The following is a 24,659-nucleotide window of genomic DNA, read 5'->3' on the forward strand; positions in this document are numbered from 1 at the left end:
AGATCCAAACAACGGGGGATATGCCTCCCCCATGTATATATGCAGAAAGACTCCATTTGTGAATCACACTGTCTAAGTTATGAATAATCCACACTGGGAAAGACTAAAGAGAGATCCTTAATATGAACAACCATCGTGAGCCAGCCAGAGCTGATACAGCATCAAAAATGTCATACCGGAGGAGAAAAAACAAAAACAAAACATCCATGTTGAGATGAACGCCTTCAGGATAGGACATCATTTTTCTTCCATCACAAAAGAAGATTTTTGTTGGCAAAAAGTCCTAGAACGCAATGAAAAGCAGCCCCTAAGGGCTCGTAGAGAAATAATAATGCAAAGAAATGCAAGAAATATGGTTAGAGGAAAACGGTATTAGAGTTTGATCCAGTCAAAAAACTTCCTTGGGAATCGAAAAGAGGGAACCCTCTATTAAAGAAAAGAAAAGAAAAAGAAAGAGGGAAACAAAACCCCAAGACACAAAAACCTCCTTGGCTTCGGAGGCTATTTCTCACTCAAGTCCAGCTACGCTGGAGGTCTTGTCATTCATCAAACTCGGGATGCATGATAGCCCTGCCAGAGGCATGGCCCAGCTATCTCCTCTTTGCAACATCTTGCTCATAGGCATCCTTTAGATCGGCCTAAATATCAACGAGGTAATCAAGACTAACTCTGTGTTAACTGTTTTGGTCTGAACAAAACAACTGGGGGGAAAATATTCCTTAATTGCAGCGCTGGCAATAAAACTTCAGCATGCCTTGGGAGAAGAGCTGTGTTATGACACCCAGGAGAACAAGAGAAAACAGGGGGCCCAGGGGCCTTTCAAAGCAGAAGTCACAGAGGACTGATGTTTGCACCCACTTTGTTCTTCGTCCTCTCAGCTGCATGAGGCACACCTGTCTTTAATACCCATCACGGGTTCAAATGCTCACCAGCAATGCAAACTCTAAACACCTGGGCAGAAATCCAAAGACCCCAGCACTGAATGTTTTACTTAGTGTCAGCATTATCATACCAATAGGTATGCAACACCAGACCTACTGGACTTTCCAGTTTTTCAAGAAAAGCTGAAATACCTGTTTTGTTTTGGGTTTTTTTTTTTAAAGTAAAATATTCTTACCTTTAAAAGCTAACAAGACACTCAAAAATTCTATTATTTTATTTTATTTTATTTTATTTTATTTTATTTTATTTTATTTTATTTTATTTTATTTTATTTTATTTTTTTAGAGCCGCACCACCAGCATATGGGAGTTCCCAGGCTAGGGGTCAAATCGGAGCTACAGCTACTGGTTGGCACCATAGCTCATGGCAATGCTGGATCCCCGACCCACTGAGCGAAGCCAGGGATTGAACCCTTGTCCTCTTGGTCCCACTGCACCATAAGGGAACTCCACAAAAAAAATTTTTAAACACTGAATTCCAAAGAAATGATTATGTCTTAAGGTTACGTTCTTATATTCAAGCAAAGAACCAATTTAAGATTTAGCTATATTATCTCAATCACAACTTGCTGCAATGTGAGACAACTTTATTCTAAAACGTATCATGAGGTTGACACAATTCCTTCCGTCTGAAAAGGTGTGGGCTTGTCAGCGGGGATTTTTTTAAGTATAGTTGATTTACCATGTTGTGCCAATTTCTGCTGTAGAGCAAAGTGACCCCAGTCATACATATCATACGTACACATGCATTCTTTTTTTAAAATATTCCTTTTCATCACGGTGTCTCCCAGGATACTGGATGTAACTCCCTGTGCTGTAAGAGTATGCTCTGTTTTTAAAGGCTCCTCTAGCTAGGTTTCGGAGTAGAGAGCTTTATTTGATCTGTAAGGGATACTTATTTTGATGGTTCCATCCTAACTCCAACATTTTTCTAGAATTGGGTAATCTATCTTTTTTTGGTAAGGATGAAAAAGAAGAAAAAAAAATCCTATGATTATCCAAGGACTCAATCCAACCATGTATCTTCTCTCAAGAAAAGAAAATCAAGGAGTTCTTGTGGCTCAACAGGTTAAGAACTCAAGTAATATTGATGAGGATACGGGTTTGATCCCTGGCCTCACTCAGTGGGTTAAGGATCTAGCATTGCCATGAACTGAGGTGTAGGTTGCAAACAAGGCTTGGATCCTAAGTTGCTGTAGCTGTGGTACAGACCGGTAGCTGCAGCTCCGATTAAATCCCTAGCCTGGGAACTTACATATGCCACAGGAGTGGCCCTAAAAAGGACAAAATAAATAAATAGAAAAGAAAATTGAGCAAGAATATAGACATGATCATAGGGAGAGAAGGAATAGGAATAGATGAGAACCAGCAGTGCAAAATTAAACCGGGGAAATTGACCGCTAAATCAAATGATTAATAACGCTATAGTCGAGAAGTATAACAAAGCTGATTAAAGTATTCTTACAATAGGAGTTCCCGTCGTGGCACAGTGGTTGACGAGTCTGACTAGGAACCATGAGGTTGTGGGTTCGGTCCCTGCCCTTGCTCAGTGGGTTACCGATCTGGTGTTGCCATGAACTGTGGTGTAGGTTGCAGATGCGGCTCGGATTCCACGTTGCTGTGGCTCTGGCGTAGGCCGGCGACTACAGCCCCGATTAGACCCCTAGCCTGAGAACTTCCACATGCCGTAGGAGCGGCCCAAGAAATGGCAAAAAGACAGGAAAAAAAAGTATTCTTACAATAGAGGAAGCATCACATGAAATTCCAAATGATGATGATGAAACATATGAGGCAACTTGTGGTGAAGGGGAAAATTAAAAAGAAACAGGTTTTCTTGTTGCTGTAGCAGGAAGACAGAGTAAGTATGTAACCCTGGACGTGAATGGAAAAATATTAGGTAGAAAGTTTTTAATAGTGTGAGGGAAGATGGGAGCCCAGAAAAGTCCCTTCTCTTGGTCTAAGGTAGAGAAGCTGCAGCATGGCTGAAATTTAAATACATACGGATTTGAGCACAATAGCAGTTTTAATATGAAATAACACGAATTAATTAAACACATGTGTTAATGTACTAAGTAATAATTACTGTTACTATCCACACATTAATAATAATTAATACTAATGTTTCGAATAGCCCTATCCAAGAGAAAACAGAAAAGCTTTTGCTCTTGCCAGACATGTTGACTAGGGGAATGGAAAGAACAAACCCAGTAAATGGAGGAACCAATTTAAAGGTGTCCTGTGAGTTTATCCTCTGAAATTCCACTTTTTAAAACGGAACAATTAAACTAATAAAACCGGGCTACAATATAGCAAGATACAAATTTTCTTAGTTTTGTAACATCTGCACTGATCTTGCTACAAAATTCTAACCAAGTTGCCCCACATGCAAAATAAAGAAAAAGGCAAGCATACTAATACAAGCAAAAACCACGGGCAAAATAGTAGCAGATATCAGAAGTGGTTTTTTATTAACCAAAGCATCATCCCCCCAAAAAGAAGTAGCTTAGGGAAAGCTACTGAATCCTTAACTATTTTTTCGAAAGGCTATTTTTTATGGAGATGTGAAATGGCATTGGATAAAATTCAACATCCATTCCTCATGAAAACTTTCTTTAAAGAATAAATATATGTGCCCATCCTTAAAGATGTCAAAAATGTGTGTGTCTCTAAACAAAGCCAACATCCTGCTTAATGAGGAAACACAGAGAAAATATATGGAACACACACAAATGAAAAGAGGCTAATTTTCTCAATATATAAAGATTTCAAGTCAGTGGGAATGTAAATGGGTGCAGCTACTATGGAAAACAAACTAAACACATAACTATCCCATGATCCAGCAGTCCCGCTCCTGGGTAGCTTATCTGGAGAAAACCATAATTTGAAAAGACACATGCACTCCAATGTTCACTGCAGTACTATTTACAATAGTTAAAACATGGAAGCAACCTAGGTGTCCACTGACAGAGGAATCGATAAAGAAGATGCGGTACATATATACAATGGAATACTACTCAGTCATGAAAAAGAATGAAATAATGCCCCTTTGCACCAACATGCATGGACCTAGAGATTATCATACTAAGTGAAGTTAGACAGTGAAAGACAAATACCTTAAGACATCACTTATATGTGGAATCTAAAAAAAGGATATAAATGAACTTATTTGCACAACAGACACAGACTCACAAACTCTGAAAAATGTATAGGTGCCAAAGGGGACAGGTGGTGGGGGAGGCATGGACTGGGGGTGTGGGATTGGCATATGCACAATGAGGCATATGGAATGATTGGCCAATGGGGACCTGCTATATAGCACAAGGAACTCTACCCAGTATTCTGTGATAATCTACGGGGGAAAAGAATCTGAAAGAGAATGGACACGTGTATATATACGTACATATAACTGAATCACTTTGTTGTACTGCAGAAATGATCACAGCCTTATAAATCACCTATACGTCAATAAAACTTAAAAAAAATCAAATCTATTTTTAAAACTTAAATGAGCAAAAGATACAACCATCCCGATCACATAAAGGACATGACAATGACATAATTAGAAAATGACAGTCTAATTCTGATTCAAGAAGTTTCCTACAAAAGAGAATTTTGTTTTCACAAATCCAGCCGGCAAATATTAATGGGAGGAGGTGAACACATTGCTGGCAATTTCCGTGAGATGGACAGGAGGAAAGTGGAGCAAACCCGATCGTGCCCCATCTCGGTTACTACTAAGAGGACACGCATCACCCAGCCCTGTGACACAAGCAGAATATTCGCAAATGGGGGTCGTGACAGCAGGGTGTGTGTAACACGCCCCCCATGCACAAGCAGCTTCTGCCTGTTGATACATTTAACACTGAGAAAGCACTCAGGACGCTGCTAACAATGTCTTCAGAGAGCAGCTCTAGATTACTTTGGAAAGACTTGTTTTGATATTTTATGTATTTAAACGTGTATGTGTGTGTTCAATAAAACATGATTGATAAAAATGGAGTTGGGAGAGGTGGAAACTACAAATTCTTAAATCGAAGGAGGCAAGGGCGCTAGAATCGATCATTGCAAAGATCGCCCTTTGTTTCTGGTGTGGATTCCCCTGCTCTGCTGGCCCCTTAAGCTTCAGTCGCAAAGTCTGCAGGCAGGAAAGCTCTGAGAGGGTCATTTACCTGCCAGAACTCTCCTGGAGGGGGTGCAAGGATGTGCTAGGGACACAGCCTTTAAGAGGACTAAGTGTGAGGAGCCCCTGTCACAGAAACACTCTGGGAAGCAGATTTCCTTGGAAAGAGAATGACAAGTGGCCACAGACATTGATGGGGAAAGAAAGGTGGATATAAAGACATGTCAACACCATCCTCACACTCTTAGTCTGAGCAGATTTTCATTGGATGAACATGCGCTTCTAAAGACCTCAGAGTCTTGGTAATTCTACGTCAGTGCTGACTTCCTCAGAAGTGTCCGCTGCCACCAGAAGGATTCCTGAGCAATGCCCACCGCTCAGCAACACCCTCTGCTACCTGGTGGACCCCCAGGCACACCATGTTAAATTGCCAGCGTTGGCAAACTCAGGCACACACGTGCCCTTCTGTCCTGCCCCAGGGAAATAGGCTGGCAGCATCTATGGAAAAAATCTGGTTCTGCCTTCTTACTCCCCCTAGAAAGGAGCCACCGTCACTTGATGAGGTGAGTCTCTGGTTAAATGAGACACTCACATTTTAGGACCTGCTCTCACTGAGAAAAGCACCCACCACTTACAGCTCATTGGGTTTAACTCCACATGACCAATACTCTTGGTCAAAACAGTTGTAATCCTAAAAAGGCAAACTTCACATAAGCCATGACCTCTCCAAGAATCTGTGTCTTCCTTCTCTGCTCACTGCTAAGGTATGAGAAGAGACTCTGAGCGGCATGATCTGGAGAAGAGAAATGGTTGAAGGGTCCCTGCTGCCAGCCGACCCCGACGGCTCTCATCAGGGTTCCAGCCAGTCTATCCAAACAGGACCACGCCCATCTGGGTTACTTGAAGGCACTATTTTAAATCACTTCCTCCCTCCCAAACAATGTAGACACAACCAGGTGAAAAGTCAGCCCTGGAACCGAAGCCTTATTCAACAGCCCAGGGCGGGGTTGTGGGAAATTCATGCCACTGCTCTTGGACTCTGAAGACTCCAGTGTGAGTTACAGGGACAATTGAGAAGCCCCAAATTCTACATCCACTACCTGACTTAAAGGTAAGGAAACCCAAGTGCCTCATCTTTGCTTACAAGGTCCCCTCCAACACACCACAGCACTTAGCACTCAGCATCTTTTGACCAAATTGCCCCCCATTACATAATCCGTGACTGCTTCCCTCTTGAAACTTAGGGGACTGTCTTTTTTCATGTTATCAAAGCAACTTGCCCTTGCAAGGTGAGCTCTCCCAGCCAAGCAGCTGATGATGTCAGAGCCGTTCTAACAGTGAGCCTGCCAAATAACTGTTCTCATTGGAAATGGAACAAAAGGAGAGCCTATCGGAATTTTTCCACTGTGTGTTATTCTGCTCACATGCATAGAAAGCCCCGTGTAGCGTGTGTATTGCAAGATGCCGAAAGGATTTTGAAGGCAAGACAATATGTCTGTTGGAAGCTCAAACACTGACTATCAATAGGCAGGAATGTTCATGTGTAAATCTGACCTCTAGAAGGAGCTTTGATTATGGATATTAGATCTCATATATAAAGTTTTCTTTTTTCTTTTTTTTTTGTGTGTGTGTTTGTCTTTTTCTAGGGCCACACTCGTGGGATATGGAGGTCCTCAGGCTAGGGGTCTAAACCAAGCTGGAGCTGCCAGCCTACGCCAGAGCCACACAGGATCCGAGCTGCGTCTGCAACCTACATCACAGCTCACAGCATTGCCAGATCCTTAACCCACTGAGCCCGCCCAGGGATCGAACCTGCTTCCTCATGGATACTAGTCGGGTTTGTTTCTGCTGTGCCACAGCGGGAACTCTGGGAACTTTAGGTTTTAATGGCAGAACATTTTTGACACACACAGTAAGACTCAGATGTCCAGCGTGCCTTTCCAATAACACCAAAGCCCCCTTTGCTCTGTGGCCCTGAGGACCGCGCTAATGCCTAGAGAAGATAGATCTTGGCTGGTTCCTGGGGAGTGGGGGATTTGCAGACCGCCCAGAATGCTGAGAGTTCTCACACCAGGATCCTGGGCAGGCAAGAACTCCAAGGAGGGCTCAAGAGACAGGGCAACAAAAGGGAGGCTGACTCTGGCAGGCAGGGCTGGCTTGCTTTCCTGCTGACTCCTCTCAGAGCTACACGGGGAGGTGATTCTATTTCCAAAGACAGTCGGGCTTTATTCTCTCAGTGGAGTGCTTCCTTCAGGGCATCTCCAAAGTTTCTTTATAAAATGTGCTCACATTTCATGGCCTTTGATTTCTACGGCCAGAGCTGACCTTTCTACACAACTGGGAAAGGAAACATAATTTCCCTGCCCAAGTTTAATGCTCATGTGTTTGATCCTAGAATTATTGTCCTTTGAAAAATACGGGTTTAACCTGAGGACACTGGCAAGCCCTTGTGTTATTAATACAGGGTTTTCCCCTAGGATTGTGAAGGAGTTCCGAGAAGCCAGACAGAGTGTGGACCAGCTCCAAAGCCTGGCCTTTCTCCATCTCTCCACTGTCTGTGTGTACTGTACCGTCTGGAGAGAATTGCTTTTTCTGCCCAGCTTTGGGCTTCTACACTATGCTTCAGCCATCCCCATCTAAGCTAAGCCAGGAGGGCCTTCGGTTTGCACAGGTGAGCCAGGCGTTGAAACTGTGCCTGCCTGGGGCAGACGGGTCAGCAACGCTCCTGGTCAGTATGCAGGATGCGTTTACAGCCCAAGATCCTTGCAAGTCCTTCTGGCTGCCAAGGAGGGGCGCAGAGAGTGAACAGAAATGAAATTGGCCATCTTTCCTGCTCCTCTGGAATGGCAACCTTTTGGGGAGATAAACTCTCTCTCCCCAGTCATTTTGCTCAGATTATATGAAGCTAGGATGCTCTTATGGGGAAACCTCCCCTAGGATATGTTGGTGGAACGTTAACTTTGCCAAGTCCTCCAGCTCCGTCATATCCCGTCTCTTGGAGATGTTTCCCCTGAGCAGTCTGAACCCAGTTTTTGACACAAGAATTTTTATTTTTTTTATTTTTGTTTTAGGGCCGCACCTGAGGCATATGGAGGTTCCCAGGCTAGGGGTCGAATCGGAGCTACCGCTGCCAGCATACAGCCACAGCAATGCCAGATCTGAGTCACGCCAGATCCAAGCCGCATCTGCGATCTACACCCCAGCTCGTGGCCACGCCGGATCCTTAACCCACTGAGCAAAGCCTGGGATTGAACCTGCAATCTTATGGTTCCTAGTCAGATTCGTTTCCTTTGCGCCACGGTGGGAACTCTGATTGACACAAGATTTTTTTCTTTATTAGGGTATAGTTGATTTCCAGTGTTGAGTCCATTTCTGCTGGTCAGCAAAGTTGCCCAGTCATGTGTATATATATATACATTTTTTTTTCTCATACTAACTTCCATCATGTTGGATCTGGGAAGTTCGGGGTTGGTAGATGTCACAGATTTTTAAATAAGCTGAATGCTGAACAACCAAGATCATGACCTTTCTGTTTTCTTTCCTTTTGGAATGCTCAGACTACGGCACGGGATCACTACCTGCCTGTCCACAGGAACTCACGGCACAGCAGGTTAGATAAAAAGGCACACATGGATTTGTCCCTAACATAAGTGGCCCAGTCCCTCCACCTGCCCCACAGAAAGAGCCTTCCTGGTGCGGGTAAAATGTGCATCATGGTTTGCAGTTACAAATGTAGGTCTACAGAAGATATTGTGTGTGTGTGTGTTGTGTGATGGGCACAGTTGTTTGTGTAACGGGTTCCACTGTTTCTTACTTGTTTTCACTCAGCACTGTCCTGTCTGGATCTGATGTGATGCAGGGTACACACAGTGCATGGCTCCTGACTGCAGGACAAGGCACCCCAGGGGCACCCCCACCCTCTATACCAGGACAGCTGCGGTTCTTGGCCAGTGCACACAACACCACGGTGAACTGTCCTGTACAGGTCTCCCCGCAGACTCGCAGTGAGAATTTATTGGGGTTAATACTCAGAGAACAAATTTGGGTCTTTTGATACCTAAGATGACTAAACCCTACATATGTTATTCTTTTTCATGTTTCTTTTCCATATGGTTTATTACAGGATACTGAGTATAGTTAGTTCCTGTGCTATCCAGCAGGACCTGGTTCATCCATCCTGTGTATAACAGTCTGTAGCTATGAACCCTAAACTCCTCGTCCATCCCTCTCCCCCTTCCCCTTCCCCCTGGTGATCACACGTCTGTGGTCTGTGTCTGTGAGTCTATTTCTGTTTCGTAGATCACTTCATTCACGCTGTCTTTTAGATGCCACATATAAGTGATAGCATATGGTGTTTGTCTTTGTCTGGCTTACGTCACTTGGTATGCTAATCTCTAAGTCCCTCCATATTGCTGCAAATGCAATGATTTCATTCTTTTTTTATGGCTGAGCAGTACTCCATCATATATATGTACCACATCTTCTTGATGCATTCCTCTGTCAATGGGCACTGAGGTTGTCACCATGTCTTGGCTACTGTAAGTGACGAATAGATATTTGAATCATCCCCAGATAGGTCTTTCTATGTTTTTGTCCTTATATCAAAACTGTGCTGTTTTTATGACAATAGCTTTTGTGTATGCCTCCATATATTAAAACTCTTCCCTCTTCAGTATTTTTTGTCATACTTTTGTCATTTTCACCGAAGGGCATTCTTCAATAAAAAGTTTTAGATTAGGTCCATCATGCTTCTATAGACATCTACCTGAAATGTGGAATTTATACACTAATTAGGAGAAATGACATCTCTGTGATACTAAAATTGTATCACCTCAAGAAAGAAATGTCTCTTATAGATTCAGATTACCTCCTACATCCTTGAGGAGAATTTCACATTTTCCTCCACGGCCATTGTGTGTAAAGACACTTGATCGTTTTTATTGCCATCGTGAATGGGACCTTACGTTGGATGACATGCTCAAGTTGCTGGTGTCGAGAAGTGCTTCCAATTTTTCTAAGTTTATCTCGTCTCCAGCAACTGTGCTGAACTCTTTCTAACAGTCTATTTATGCTGTTGGGGGTTTTGGTACATAGATAATTGTTTCGTCTACAAATGATGCCGTATATGAAGCCCTGTTCCATAGCACGGGAAAAGTAAAAAAAAATTGAGACGTTCAAGGAATGGACTATTTGGGAATATGCTCTGTGAATGTGCAAAAATAATATATAGTCTTTGCTGGGTGTAGCGTTCTAACCATCATAGCTGAAGCTTATTAGTGATACTATTCAGATCTTTAGAGTGGTATTTTCAGCAGCTTCCTCAAACTATTTCCTAGAAGAATCACAAACTACAATTGGTGATAGACCTATTTCTCCCTAATATATGTTTACGATGATTCAATATTCTTACAGTATTGCTCCTTAGCCAGTCTAGTATACCTCTTTGTCCTTTATGCTATGTCTTGAAATCTGTTTCTGCTTCAGTTCTTTTTTTTGTTTGTTTGTTTTTGTTTTTTTTTTGGTCTTTTCTGGGGCCGCTCTCGTGGCATATAGAGATTCCCAGGCTAGGGGGTCTAATCAGAGTTGTAGCCACTGGCCTATGCCAGAGCCACAGTAATGTGGGATCTGAGCCACGTCTGCAACCTACACCACAGCTCACGGCAACGCCAGATCCTTAACCCACGGAGCAAGGCCAAGGACCGAACCCGCAACCTCATGGTTCCTAGTCGGATTCGTTAACCACTGCGCCACGACGGGAACTCCTCCTCTTTAGTTCTTTACCCCATTATTCATGGGTTCATAATGGACATCCTCTTTCGTTCGTGTTTTCTATTTTTTCCCCCTTTTTGGCTGCCTATGCCACAGCTGTTGCACCATAGGATCCTTTAAGCCACTGTGCCAGGCCAGGGATCAAACCTGCGTCCTGGCGCTGCAGAGACACTGCCGATCCCATTGTGCCCCCATGAGCACTCCTGTTTTCTCTATCTTTTAAACATGACTCTCCTGAGTGACAAACGACTGCATCTTATTTTGTAGCCTCCAATTTTTATGCGATGAGTCCAGATTCCTAAATTTTTATACTGATTTGTTTCTACTATTTTATGTCACACCTCCATTTGCTAGATTTTTGCTTGGTTTTTAGTTTCCTTTTCTGCATTCTGTGGTTAGATGAACATTTTTTTCTCCCCTGGCTGATGTAAACGTAACACATTCTATTTTTCTTTTTTTTTTTTTTGTTTTTTTTGTCTTCTGTCTTTTTTGTTGTTGTTGTTGTTGTTGTTGTTGCTATTTCTTGGGCCGCTCCCGCGGCATATGGAGGTTCCCAGGCTAGGGGTTGAATCGGAGCTGTAGCCACCGGCCTACGCCAGAGCCACAGCAACGTGGGATCCGAGCCACGTCTGCAACCTACACCACAGCTCACGGCAACGCCGGATCGTTAACCGGAGCAAGGCCAGGGACCGAACCCGCAACCTCATGGTTCCTAGTCGGATTCGTTAACCACTGCGCCACGACGGGAACTCCTCTATTTTTCTTTATTAAGATCCATATTCACTATTGATTTCTTAAGCTTATTAGTATCTAGGTCTTTCCCCAATAAGATTTAAGCACGTTCTCATATCCCTTTAATCTCCCCACTGCTACCCAGTGTTTGTTTGGTCTTGTCTAGAATTTCAGTTCTGGGTTAAGATATCTTTTGCCTTTTTCTTTTCTTACCCCGGTCTTATTAAATGACAATATATGTACCTAACGGATATTACCGCCTTTCTTTTATATCTGTTATAGCCTTTTCCTAGAGTTAAGCAATTCCTCTCATACTCTCTTCAATGTGGATTTTTGTCTAGAAAATCATTTGAAAACTAGAGGACCTGAAAATATTCTTATCACACTCTCACGTTTAAATGAGAGTTTGGTTAGATACAGAGTTTCTACCTTAGAAGTAATTCTAAAATATGATTCTGGGAGTTTCCGTTGTAAAGCAGCAGAAACAAATCCGACTAGTAACCATGAGCTGGCGGGTTCAATCCCTGGCCTTGCTCCGTGGGTTCAGGATCTGGCATTGCCATGAGCCGTGGTGTAGGTTGCAGATGTGGCTCAGATCCTGTGTTGTTGTGGCTGTGGCGTAGGCCAGTGGCTACAGCTCCGATGTGACCCCTCACCTGGGAACCTCTATATGTTGTGGGTGTGGCCCTAAAAAGCAAAAAAACATAAAAAATTTTTGAAAAAATCAGAAAGGACTCTGATTGTATTAGTCTGCTCAAGGTGCCATAACAAAATACCACAGATGAGGTGGTTTAAACAACAGAAACTTATTTTCTTGCGGTTCTGGAAACTAGAAGTCCCAGATCAAGGGGCCTGCCAATCTTCTTCCTGGAGGGAGCCCTTCTCCTGGCTTGGAGGTGGCTGTCTTCCCGCTGTGTCCTCACAGGGCCTTTCCTCGGGGCGGACACTCAGAGACTGAGAGCTCAAGCTCTCTGAGGTCTCTTCTGGAAGGATACCAATCCCATCATAAGGGCTCCACGGCCATGACCTGACCCCATCACACGGAGGGTTATGGCTTCAGCATATGAACATCTGGGGTGGGGATGGGGGGTATGTTCCATCCATGACACTGACTTCTAAGAGTTGGGTGATGTTGGGAATTGTATTGTCAGTTTGAGCCTTGTCCTTGGGAAATCTGCTTTCTCCTTGGAACTTCTTGAATTCCTTTCGTTTTGCCATTTGAGGTTTTTCACTAATATGCCTACATGTGTGTTTTTCTTACCATGTTGGGAACTCTCTGAGCCTTTTCCATCTAGGATCTCTCATCTTTTTTTTTTTTTTTTGTGCTTTTGCGTTTAGGGCTGCACCTGTAGCATATGGATGTTCCTGGGCTCGGGGTCACATCAGAGCTGCGGCTGCCAGCCTATGCCACAAACACAGCCACAGCCATAGCCACACGGGATCTGAGCTGTGTCTGTGACCCAAACGATAGCTCATGGCAATGCTGGATCCTCGACCCACTGAGCAAGGCCAGGGATCGAACCCACATCCTCAAGGATACTCATCAGGTGCATTTCTGCCGCACCACAATGGGAACTCCTGTTCTTCAAACGATGCTTCCTGTCCATTTTTTTCTTTCACTTTCTGGGTCTCCTCTATTTGTTGCCAGCTATGCTTCTATTCGCCAAGCTCCTGGCACTTCTATTGGAATTCTCTTCTTTTCAGCCTTCTCTGATGTTTTACAAGAGAGCCTTTTGCAGCTCATCCATTGGTTCTTCAGCTGTATTCATTGTGCTACTCAGCCCAATGCCTTTGTTTTTTAACGCTCATGTTTTCCATATTACATGTTTCTCCTTGGTTCCTTTGTGTGACTTACTATTCTGTGCTTTACATGGCTACCCCCTTCCATCATCTCACTGACTGTATTTATTACGTTGACATTCTCAGACCACCTCGCTCTGTAATTCCGCTCCAGTGAGTATACAGCTTTCTATTTGCTTTCTCTCTCGAGGTTCTACTCTTTGGGTCTCCAGTTGTCTCAGTCTTTGAATATATGTTATTCCAAGACGGGGCTCCCAGGAGACTGGGCAATGGCTGGAGCTCTTTTTGGTTGTCACAACTGGGTGACAGGAGATGCTACTGGCATCTAGCGGATAGAGGCCAGGGATGCTGTTCAACAATGCACAGGATGCCCCTCCAACTCTCCAGCAAACAAGTATCTGGCCCCAAATGTCACTTCTGCTGAGGCTGAGCAGCCCTGAGCTAGGAGTCCCAGCTTCTCTGTGTGCTGGGTCCCAAGGGAGAAAGCACCTGGCAGCCCAGAACCACTTTGGCCACTTCTTTTCCCTCAATAATACTAGGCAATCCTCTGCCCAGGGTTTTGTCTAAGACTCTTGTCCAATTCTTGTCCCCTGAGGTTGAGGGGTTGAGGGGTTCACCCCTGGTGGGTGTTTAGAAGGGCTGTGGTCTAAGAAGGTGCTCAAGGAGGGTAGGTCAGACCCAAGGAGACCCCTTGCATCAATTCTTTACCACAGTGGGGATGTCGGGCTACCCTGCTATGATTACCCACCCCAAGAGTATCAGTGGCCTGGCTACTGAAGTCATTTCCTTGCAGCAAAGGGGACAGGCAAAGACCCCTCACTGCTGCCAACACATGCCCACATGCACGCGCGCGCACGCGCGCGCACACACACACACACACACACACACACAGAGCAGCACTGGGGAGAGGTGAGCGGAGAAATGAATTCTTTCCAGCAGTTCTCTCATTGCCCCTTGTTCGAACCCCATGAAGCACCTCCCTTCTGTCACCCCCCATAGACATCAGTTCCATCTGCAGCACCCTTCTGTCACCCCATGGAGCTCGTGGGTTTTTGTGGGATGTCACCCCTTCTCTTCCAGCCCTCCCTTCCACTTCCTCAGCTGTCTCTTGACGCTTTATAAGAAATGCTCTCTACTTTAAAAAAAAATGACTAATTATGGTGCCTTGTGAAGACGAAGACATGAAAAGGAATATTTCTATAAATGACATTCCTCCTGCATGGATGATGGAATCAATTCTGGGGAATGTTTTAATGATGTGAGATATATTTATGCGTTTGTATTTTTACCTGCTTCCTGTACACGATTATGTTTCTTTGGAGGCTGACGGCTGTCAGGCACACCAATGACAAGGAGAAAACTGTTTTCCCCCTTTCCGGGTTCTACCGAGCAGTGTGTAACATCACCGGTTCTTGCTTTACCTCAGGGAGCAGAGTCTCATTCCGGACCCGCAAATAACACACATCAAAGCACTCTGTTCTGACAGCGTCATAAATGAATCTTCCTTCACAAACACAAGGACAATGCAGATGATCTATAAAAACTGGGGATTTATCACAGGGATGTATTCCTCTTGCCGCACTACCATCATTTAGCCATTGATTCAGGGGAAGCAAACGGGGAGGATATCAAGATGTGACGGCAGTGGAAAGGAAGTTCAAAAAAGCTCATGAAAAGTCAAAGGTGGCTTGCACAGCCACATCCTTTTTCTCCTGTTAGAAATGACTTGTGCAGCCTAGAATCATGCTGAAAAGCCATATTTAACATTAGAAACACTTTTTCATGGAGTGCCCTTGTGGTACAGCGGGTTAAGGATCCAGCATTGTCACTGCAGTGGCTCAGGTCACGGCTGTCGTGCAAGTTCAGTCCCTGGCCTGAACTTGGAATTTCCGCATGCTGCAGGTATGGCAAAAAAAACAAAAAAACAAAAACAAAAAAAACCCTGAAAACAAAAAAAAACTCATTTTTTCATGAGGAAGCAGTTTTTCACATGCATGTGTAATATATAGTACAAATACATTTCAGAAAAATTTTAATTGAGCCTAAATATTCTTTCTTGAAGTCAGGTTTGTACACATTCAAATGTCTAAGGGAAAAAATATTTTATTTTTTATCTATCTATCTACCTATCAACCAATCATTTATTTTGGTGGTTTGGTACATAATAATTTTCCATCAACTGCCAGTTAAGATCAACTGGTAAAGTACAGCCAATTATTTATCAAACTCTAGAAATAACCCCTATGGATACAAATATTTTTGCCAATTCTACTATATTTTAAGCACTGCTGAGCAGAAAAGAAATCCAACTTTGATGAAAGTACCACATAGATAATTTCAGAATAAATGCAAGAGTAACCTGGATAGCTGTTAAGATTTTATTTAAATAACTTTAATGTAGTTCCATAAAGTATATTTTAGGACGAAAACAAGTAACAAAAGAATGCAAAACTTTTGCATACTCCAGATAACACAAACACTAAATGAGACAAAACAGGTGTTTCCCAGTTCAAGTTTTCCACTTTGTCCTTTATTTTACAACAAGGGGTCAGCCCACCACTACTCTCAAGCCAAATCTGCCTCAACATCACTTTTGCAAATAAAGTTTTATTGGAACACAAACACATCCACTTCTGATGAATTATCTATGGCTGCTTTCACATTGTGGGGTCAGAGTTGAGGCCATCTGACCCACAAAATCTAAAACATTTACTATCTGGCCTGTTACAGAAAGCATTTGCTTGCTGAGGTCTGTCACGGGCAAAACATAGACAACACATCAAAGTGGCTGCCGTGCCCTCCAACCGCTACCTTGTCTAGTGGTGGCTGGACTATCCCCCTATCTCAGAAAGACTGTCTTAGCATCTTCCCTGTGTCTCTGATATGATAAATCTTTTTCTCAAGTACCCTCTTTTGCTCTGGGCTGGCACGAACAGTTTTCCCTGCCACTGGAGCTGCTTACGACAGCTTCCAAACGATCTTACACTTTCATTCTTGACTCCTTCTAAAATTATGGGCACAAATATTCCCTTGTGCTAAGCTTAGACAGACAGTGATTTATACATTTGTTGGCAAAATGGGAACCTTGATTAGAATCGATAATATCAAATAGCTGCCATTAATTAAAAATGCTCCCAACAAAGCCTTTGCAGCTGAGTTTTGTAAATGGATATGGTCTTGATTGATTAGGGAATGGGGTGGATGCATAGTGAAAGGAATTGATTTTTGGGTTTTTTTCTTTCCAAGATACTGGTAGCATACAATTGATTTATAGTATCATTAGTGTTGTTATGGTTCTAAGCATTTTTAAATTGCCCTTGTTATTTCTCCTGCAACCTACGAATTATGGAGGAGTACATTATTAAATTCCCCAACACCTGGGGTTTATACTCTCTTTCTACTGTGGATTTCCAATGGACTACCTTGTGGTCATTCTCTATATGTGAGGTACACGTTTGTGTGTGTATAGTATACCAGGCTTCTTCATGTCATTACTTAAAACTTGTATCTACTTTCTAAGGTTCTATTATCTTGATCTACCCACTTCTGATAAAAGCAAGTGAAAATCTTAACTGCTGGTGTTCATGGTTATTCCTCTTAGTAATTCTGGCACTTTCCTTTTGGAAGTCAAGGTGCATACAATTTCGCATTGTTCTATTTTTTGCCCTTTTGTGGCTATTACATAGCAGTTTATTTTATGGAAACAACTTGCATATTAAATTCTATAATATGGCATATTAGTATTTCTAAACTTTATTTTTATTAGGGTCCTTGATTTTATTTAGCTGTGTCAGTTGTATATCGTTGGATTTTTCGTAAGTAAATCAACTGACACTGATGATAATTCCTGATATATTAGAATTATGTCCACCGTTTTATTTTGTGTTTTCTGTATTGCCATCCTTCTCCTTTCTCTTTCCTTCTACTTTTTTTTTTTAAGGTGGCACACACAGCATATGGAAGTTTCCAGGATAGGGGTTAAATCAGAGCTGTAGCCACCAGCCTATACCACAGCCACAGCCATGCCAGATCCAAGCCGCATCTGCAACCTACACCACAGCTCCAGGCAACGCCAGATCCTCAACCCACTGAGCAAGGCCAGAGATCAAACCCGCCACCTCATGGATGCCAGTCAGGGGTCGTTATCACTGAGCCACGATGGGAATGCCTCCTTCTACTTCTTAACTTGACTGTTTCCTTTCAATTCGTCTCAATTTCAGTTATGTTTTATATACATAGTGGTTCTTTTCATTATGTACTTTACATTAATTTGTCTAATAAAATCTGAAATTATTCAGTCATTGCACACTCCATCAAACCACTGCATTACTAAGCTGTTACTGTTACCAAAGTTCTTATTTTCCATGTTATTGCATGATGCTATGTTTACAGTTAGCATTTCATTACGTCAGCTGGTATTATTCTATGCACTTCTGTACCCACCGTGCCTTGAACCCCACCTCTTACCATCTCTTACCGTCTTCATGCATCTTCTCGGTGGAGAACAGCCTGGAGTAGTTTTTAAAGGGCGGTTCTCTAGTCTTTGCATACAAACTTGGCATGTGAAAAAATGGCTATATTTGAGGCTTGCTCTCGAATGTAAAGATGGCATCTGCTTTCCTTCTAGCCTGGATAACCACAGATGAGAAGCCCACTGTTAACTGGACTGTCTTTTCCTTGGCAGGAGTCTGAAATCTCACTGTGGGAGCTGAAGAATTTCTCTTCACTCGCAAGGGTCTGCAACTAAATATGATATGCCATGGAATGAGTTTATATTGATTCCCCTTTCCAGCTCATAGAGTGCATCTTTGACGAGAAGATTTCAATTGTGAATAATGCTGCTATTACTTCGTTCAACCCCATTCACGTTCCAGCCCTTTATCTCTTATGAAATACCTAATAAAATAATACTAAGCATCTCATTCTGGTCTCCAAATCTCACAGCTACCCTTTTATATTTCTTTTAAAACATATATTTCTTGCTACTGTTTGTTTGAATGTTGTAATGACATCTAATCACCAATTTCTCTTTGAATACATGTGGTAAGAGTTTATCCCCAAAACAGAGATTTTTGGGTGTTTTTAATGGATAATTGCTAAATTTTTCTACAATTTCTAACATTTTATATTTATTTTTACTGTCTTCAAAACTTCCCTGTCCTTTTCAAAACAATGTGTTCATTCATTTAAGCATCTTAAATACATTAATTTTAAACTCTTAGACTGTTCGAGAACACTCTTTTCAGGATCATTGATTTTTAAGTGTTGGTTTTATTGATTGTAATCCATTCTTACAATTGGTTTCTACCTGGGTTTTGGAATTTCGGGTCAGGGCTCATTTAAAGGGCTGATTTCTGTATTCTCTCTTTTCTCTTTCTCCTTCCCTCTTTTCCTCCCTCTTCTTTCCCTCCAGGCTTCCTCCTTGTGTGTAATGATTTCATGAGTGGCTGAACCTTCAATCCCCTTGCGACAGTTAATTTTACGTACCAACTTGACTGGACGATGGTGCTCAGAATTCAGTCAAACATTTCTCTGTATATCCTGTGAGGGTGTTTTGGGGGAGATGAACAGTTACACTGGTGGCCTCTGAATAGAGCAGACCCCTCTCCACAGTGTGGGTGGGCCTTATCCAATCAGGTGACAGCCTGAATGGAACAAAAAGACTGGCCTCCCTTGAGCAAGGAGGAATTCTGCCAGCAGATGACCTTCAGGCTTGAAGCCAACATCTGCCCTTCCCTGGATCTCCAGCCTCCTGGCCTCCTGAGGATTTGGAACTTGATAGCTTCCATGATTATGGAGACAATTTCTTATCATACACCTCTCTCACTCTGTCTCTCTTGCTCTCTCCATATATGTATGGATATATGTGTATATATATATATATATATATATATATATATACACACACACACACACACACATCATACACACATATACACTCGTGTATATTCACATGTATGCACACACACAAATACCTCTGCACACACCTTTAACCATTAGTTAAGTTTCTCTGGAGTGTAATGACTAATGTACATACCCCAAACTCTGTCTACATGAGATACAGTAATAGCATTTCAGGCCTTCTGCCTGGTGAAAGGGAAACTCAGCTAGAACAGATCTTGCCCCTGAATGACTGGATGACTAGGTCCAACGATTGGTGTTGAGGCTCTATCTGTGTCCTTCAGTCTCTCTAAAACCCCAGCTGGCAAAAAGTCAGAGCTTCAGGCAGTGGTCCGAAGCCCTCTTTTTCTGCAAACCTCTTCATTGGGGTAGAAAGGGGAATCTCACCTAAGCTCCTGACAGGTCAATGTGAACCTGGATCCAATGACAAGAAATTCACAAACCACATCTTAGCAAATACCAAGTATGGATATATCTACCTTCTTTCTGGGATAATCAAAGAATGGAAGAGAGTGATGACTTCTATGAAAATATACTTTGAGAAATACATTTTGGAGAAAAGGAACCTCACTGACAAGCACCAGAACATTTCAGATCATTGTTTGTGATGAAAGAAGTTTCATGATTGACTGACGACATCCCTGGGCACCATGAAGCCATGGTTTCTACAGAAAACAACTTGCCCTCCAGGTTGAGGTTAAAAGATGTGATAAGCTACAGGGAAATGATGTTCTCTATAGAATATTCCTCTACTTGTCTCCATCTTATCCCTCTTTCAGATCTCAGAGTAAACATTTATTTAGTTATTTATTTATTCGCCATGCTCAGACCTCACTCATCCTCCCCACCCCAACCACCAATAACGGGTTTAATTTCTCTCTCACTTGCTCCTAGGACAAGCTGGTTTACCCTATTGGCACACTCCAGAGAATACTGTCATAGCTGGCTTATTATACATGTCATTCACAGTGAAATGTAAATCTTTTAAACGCGGAGACTTTTCCACCCGATGGATAGTTGAGCTGGCTGTGCCTGCATCCAAGTGTGGCACATAATTAGCCCCCGGTTAGTACTTCTTCAGTCGCTGACTGGCTTCTCTTATCTTCATTAATAATAGCCTTGCTATGCCTGGGCATTTATGGTCTAAGCACAGAAGTATTCCTACGGGATTTTTATCAATCTGTAGTATGTTTTCCAAAACATTTGATTCATTGAGATACTCTCTTTTCTTGGTGCATGTAAACACTGCTGTCTTTCTCTGTAGACCCCTCAGCTTCTCCTAGGAGAGAATGAATGATTCTCCCAGCCTTCCACGCGATCCTTCCTTTGCTTGTAGAGGTTGATGGTTTAGGAATTCCCCCCTAGACTTTCCCACAGAGGGGAACACAAACCCAAGAAGAATTCCAGCTTAAAAAGCAAGTCTTAGTCTTTTTAAATCTTACTTGGCTCTAGAACAAATTAGAAATTTTACCGGCACTTTAAAAAAAAATAAATAAAGACCATTTCATCTCACTGGCACTTTGAACCTATCATGACAGAAAAGCAAATTTAGAATATAAGCACCCTGTGACAATTTTTTTTCCCCACGTCCTCAAAAAATCAGAGAGCCAGTCCAGGGCTCAGAGGAATGAGCGGTCTGATGTGATTGCAGAAAGGTTTGAACTGATTGCAGCATTCTGCCTCCTCATCAGCAGGAAGAGCCCAGACGGCCTTTGTAGGAAACAGAACCCCCAGGGGGCAAAATCATCATGGCTCCTACCTCAAAGGCATTACCAGGCCATTACACAATAACTGAAGTGAGTTCTGGGAGAAAGCTGCCCCGCCCCCGCAGGTCTTCACCAATTAACCTTTGGAAAACTCTTCAAAAGGCAAACTGTCATTTAAAAAGGCATTAGTGGAGGATGATGTCAGGCAGAACCGTCCTTACATAACCAGCACCTGAAAAGATGAGCCACATAACAAAGGAAGAAAGGGAGACTCCATTCCAGGCAAAGATTTCTTCCCCTTCAGACTCCAAAGTGTGGCGGTTCTTTAACTTTTCAAAAGAGTGGGGAAGAGGGAAATAAAGGCATCCTCCTGTTGGCATCTGAAGGTCTCGCAAGAACTACAGAGTCTCAAAATTAATTTTAATAGATATTTTCGCTACTCGACTTGCAAGGATTTATCAATAACCCAGAGGAGTACAGATTTGCGTCAAAGTTCATATAAGCATTCTGGGTCCCCTAAGCCATGGAAGGAAGTTGCTCTCAAACATGCTATTGTAAGTTTTCCCTCTAAAGGGGCAAAGACCAGCTGAAACAAGAATAGTACCAGCAGGGGAAGGAGATTGAGGGGCTGGGTCATAAGATAAGAAAATAGCAAAATGCTTTAATGCAACACTGATTTGCATTTTCTCTCACTGCCATTCTGACTGCCTTCCTGTAGGTGGAAATGGCAGAACTTTGTTCTATCAGGTCCAACTTAACTAAGCCAATCAAGGCAAGTAGGTCCTGGCAGGAGGAGTATACAGAACGTCTCTCTCCCCCACTCATCTGCCTTGACAAATGCCAATCCCTGCAATTATCCTTGGTATCAGAGCCACTGGCTAATTTACATGGATATCCATGAGCCCAGAATATTACAGAGGTAACATCAAAACGTCCTTCTGCAGGTTGAATGTATTTGGAGCCTCTAGCCAAATCGAAGGGGTTCTCAAAGAGGAATATGCCAAGACACATTGTAACTCAAGTGACAAAAATGAAAGATAAAAAGAGAATGCTACAAGGAGCAAGGAATAAGCAACAGATGACATACAAGGGAGCTCCCATAAGGCTATCAGCTGACTTTTTAGCAGAAACTCTGTAGGCCAGAAGGGAGTGGCATAGTATACGCAAAGCAATGGAAGTGAAAAACCTATAACCAAGAATACTCCACCCAGCAAGGCTCTCCTTCAGATTTGGAGGAGAAACCAAGACAAGCTTTGTTTGCTTCACAGACAAGCAAAGGCTAAACTTCAGCACCACCAAGTCAGCTTTACAACAAATGTTAAAGGAACGTTTCTAGGCAAAGACTAAAAAAATCAAAGGCCACAATTACAAACGAGAAAGTTATGAAATGGCAAAGCTTGCAGGTCAAGGCACACGTACTGCAAAGGTAGGAAATAATTCACAAACAAAGCTGGTAGGAGGTTAAAAGACAAACGTAGTTAACTCATCTATATCCACAATAAGTGGTTAAGGGATACACAAAAGACTTTGATGGAAAATATGATAGCAAAATAGTAACGGGAGGGGAGTAGAGCGTAAGTGCAGGGCATTTTAAATGTTTTTAAAAGTAAGAGATCAGCAGCTTAGAACATTCATATATATATATATATTTTATACATGTAGACTCATATATATATATATAGAGAGAGAGAAAGACTCCTATACAAAAATATCATGATAAACACAAACCGAAATTCTATAACAGACATACACACACAAAAGAAAAAGGAATCCAACTTAACACTAGCAATAGTCATCAAATCACAAAAGAAGGAAAAAGAAGAAGACAGACAAATTGAGGGGTTTCTATTGGCAGGAAGAGGACACCTCTTGACCTCGGGAGCATCAGGGCTGGTGTCCTATACTTGCAACGAGACCCAAGTGGTGACAGGCAAGCGGGTTCTGGCAAAGCCACTGGCCAAGGCCATGAGGCCCCTAACCTTGGGAAGAATGACTGCACACGTGCGGATAAAGGAAAAGGCTGTGAGTTGACTTGGAATCTCTCCCCTGAGCACAGAAAGTGAACCGGCAGCACAAACACACTCAGAAGCACAGGTGTCATCAGCGGCCCCATGCTGAAACAAAGCCGCTCCAAAGCAGTGTTTCTGCAGCCCAGCCTCTGGGAGGCATCTGAAAACACAAGCAACTTGGGCTTTTCCCTGAAGCCTGCTTTACCCTGGGATGTTCTTGCTCGAAGGATAAGCCATGAGCCTCCTCTGTGCTCTTCTGAATACCATACAGGCCAGGAATTTACATCTCCATCTGTTTCCTCTTCCTTTGGTGGCTATCTGGTCCCCCCTCAACAAAAATAACAGCAAAACCCAGGAGATCCTGCGGCCAAACAGCACCTCTGCTCATGAAGAGACAAAAGCCCTTAGCACCTACGTAATGTTTGTCTGCAAATATGAGCTACGCCAGCCTGGTTTAAGATGCTTGAGAAGGCTGAGCTGTGCTAACACAATTAATTTGCTCATTACATACATCTTCATCAGCAGGGGAAAGGTAAATTCCAGGCCAGCCAAGGATGGCATTAAAAATTCCAAACGAGGGCGTCTGACAGCAATGAGTATTGAATGTCGGCAAGTGTTTTTCTCTTCCAATACGACCAACGTTATTTAATTCACAGCCAGTGTGCTATTCCCTGTGCCCATGTCAACAATACTAACCTTTTACCATCGCTTAACAGAATCATATTATAGCCCTGGTTGAGAATTGAGCCATTGGCAGCTGAGTGTCTGGCCGTAGTTACGGGCTGTTATGTTGCAAACCCAGGGATGTGGAAAGGGTACCTCTCCACTGAATCTTGCAAAGTTGGGGTCCCCTTTCCCCAGATTCTCCCCCACCTCCTTACATCTCCCCTTAAATGTTTGTTGCTGTCTTTACTCCAGAATGTGCACTGTGGGTCCCGTGCAGAGGTCTGAGGATCTCCCTGTGTGGACGACACGATTTCTACACGTTAAGCGTTGATGCGCTCCCTTACCCATCTCTCACGCGGCCTCCTCCACGCAGGCTTCTCTGAGACGTTGAGTCCTGGGACTCTTTACACGTCCTCCCAGTGACACTTATCATCTTTTCCCTGATTACATCTATTTGCATTCAAATCTTACGCCTCCAGCTCTCTCAAAGAATAGGGAATAAGACTTTGCTGTGATTCTAAACTCATTTCTCGCCTGGGCTGCAAGAGGCATTCAAGCACAAAGCACTGCATTCTGATTGCTGGTTTGCCCTGCCAAAGCAGGAGAGCCTCTAAGGGAGTATGATCTATGTACCTTCAAGGGCAGAATCCGAGGTCTCCCCTCCAGGGAAGTTGGTTCAGAAATTCCACGGAGAGAAATAAATTGTTTTCCACAGAGCAACAGTGTCTCCAAATTAATTGTCATGGAAAGATGGTGCACTGTTATCTACACATTCTGATTATCAGATGGTTTTACGGGGACAAAAAGAGGCGCAGAAGACCGAGCAAGGATTGGCTACTTACGTGGGAAGAGAGACCCAAGAGAGATAGGGCAGAAATGAAGATGGACGAGTCCAAAATGAAGTTAGGTCAATGCCGTCACATTTTCCCCCAGAGGCTTCTCTGCAGGTGTCAGGCAGCAGCATCCTAGATGATTACGGCCTTGAGGTTACTCCATGTCTCCTCTGGACCAGCCA

The sequence above is a fragment of the Phacochoerus africanus genome, chromosome X (genome assembly GCF_016906955.1).
Source record: "Phacochoerus africanus isolate WHEZ1 chromosome X, ROS_Pafr_v1, whole genome shotgun sequence".
Classification (NCBI taxonomy): Eukaryota; Metazoa; Chordata; class Mammalia; order Artiodactyla; family Suidae; genus Phacochoerus; species Phacochoerus africanus.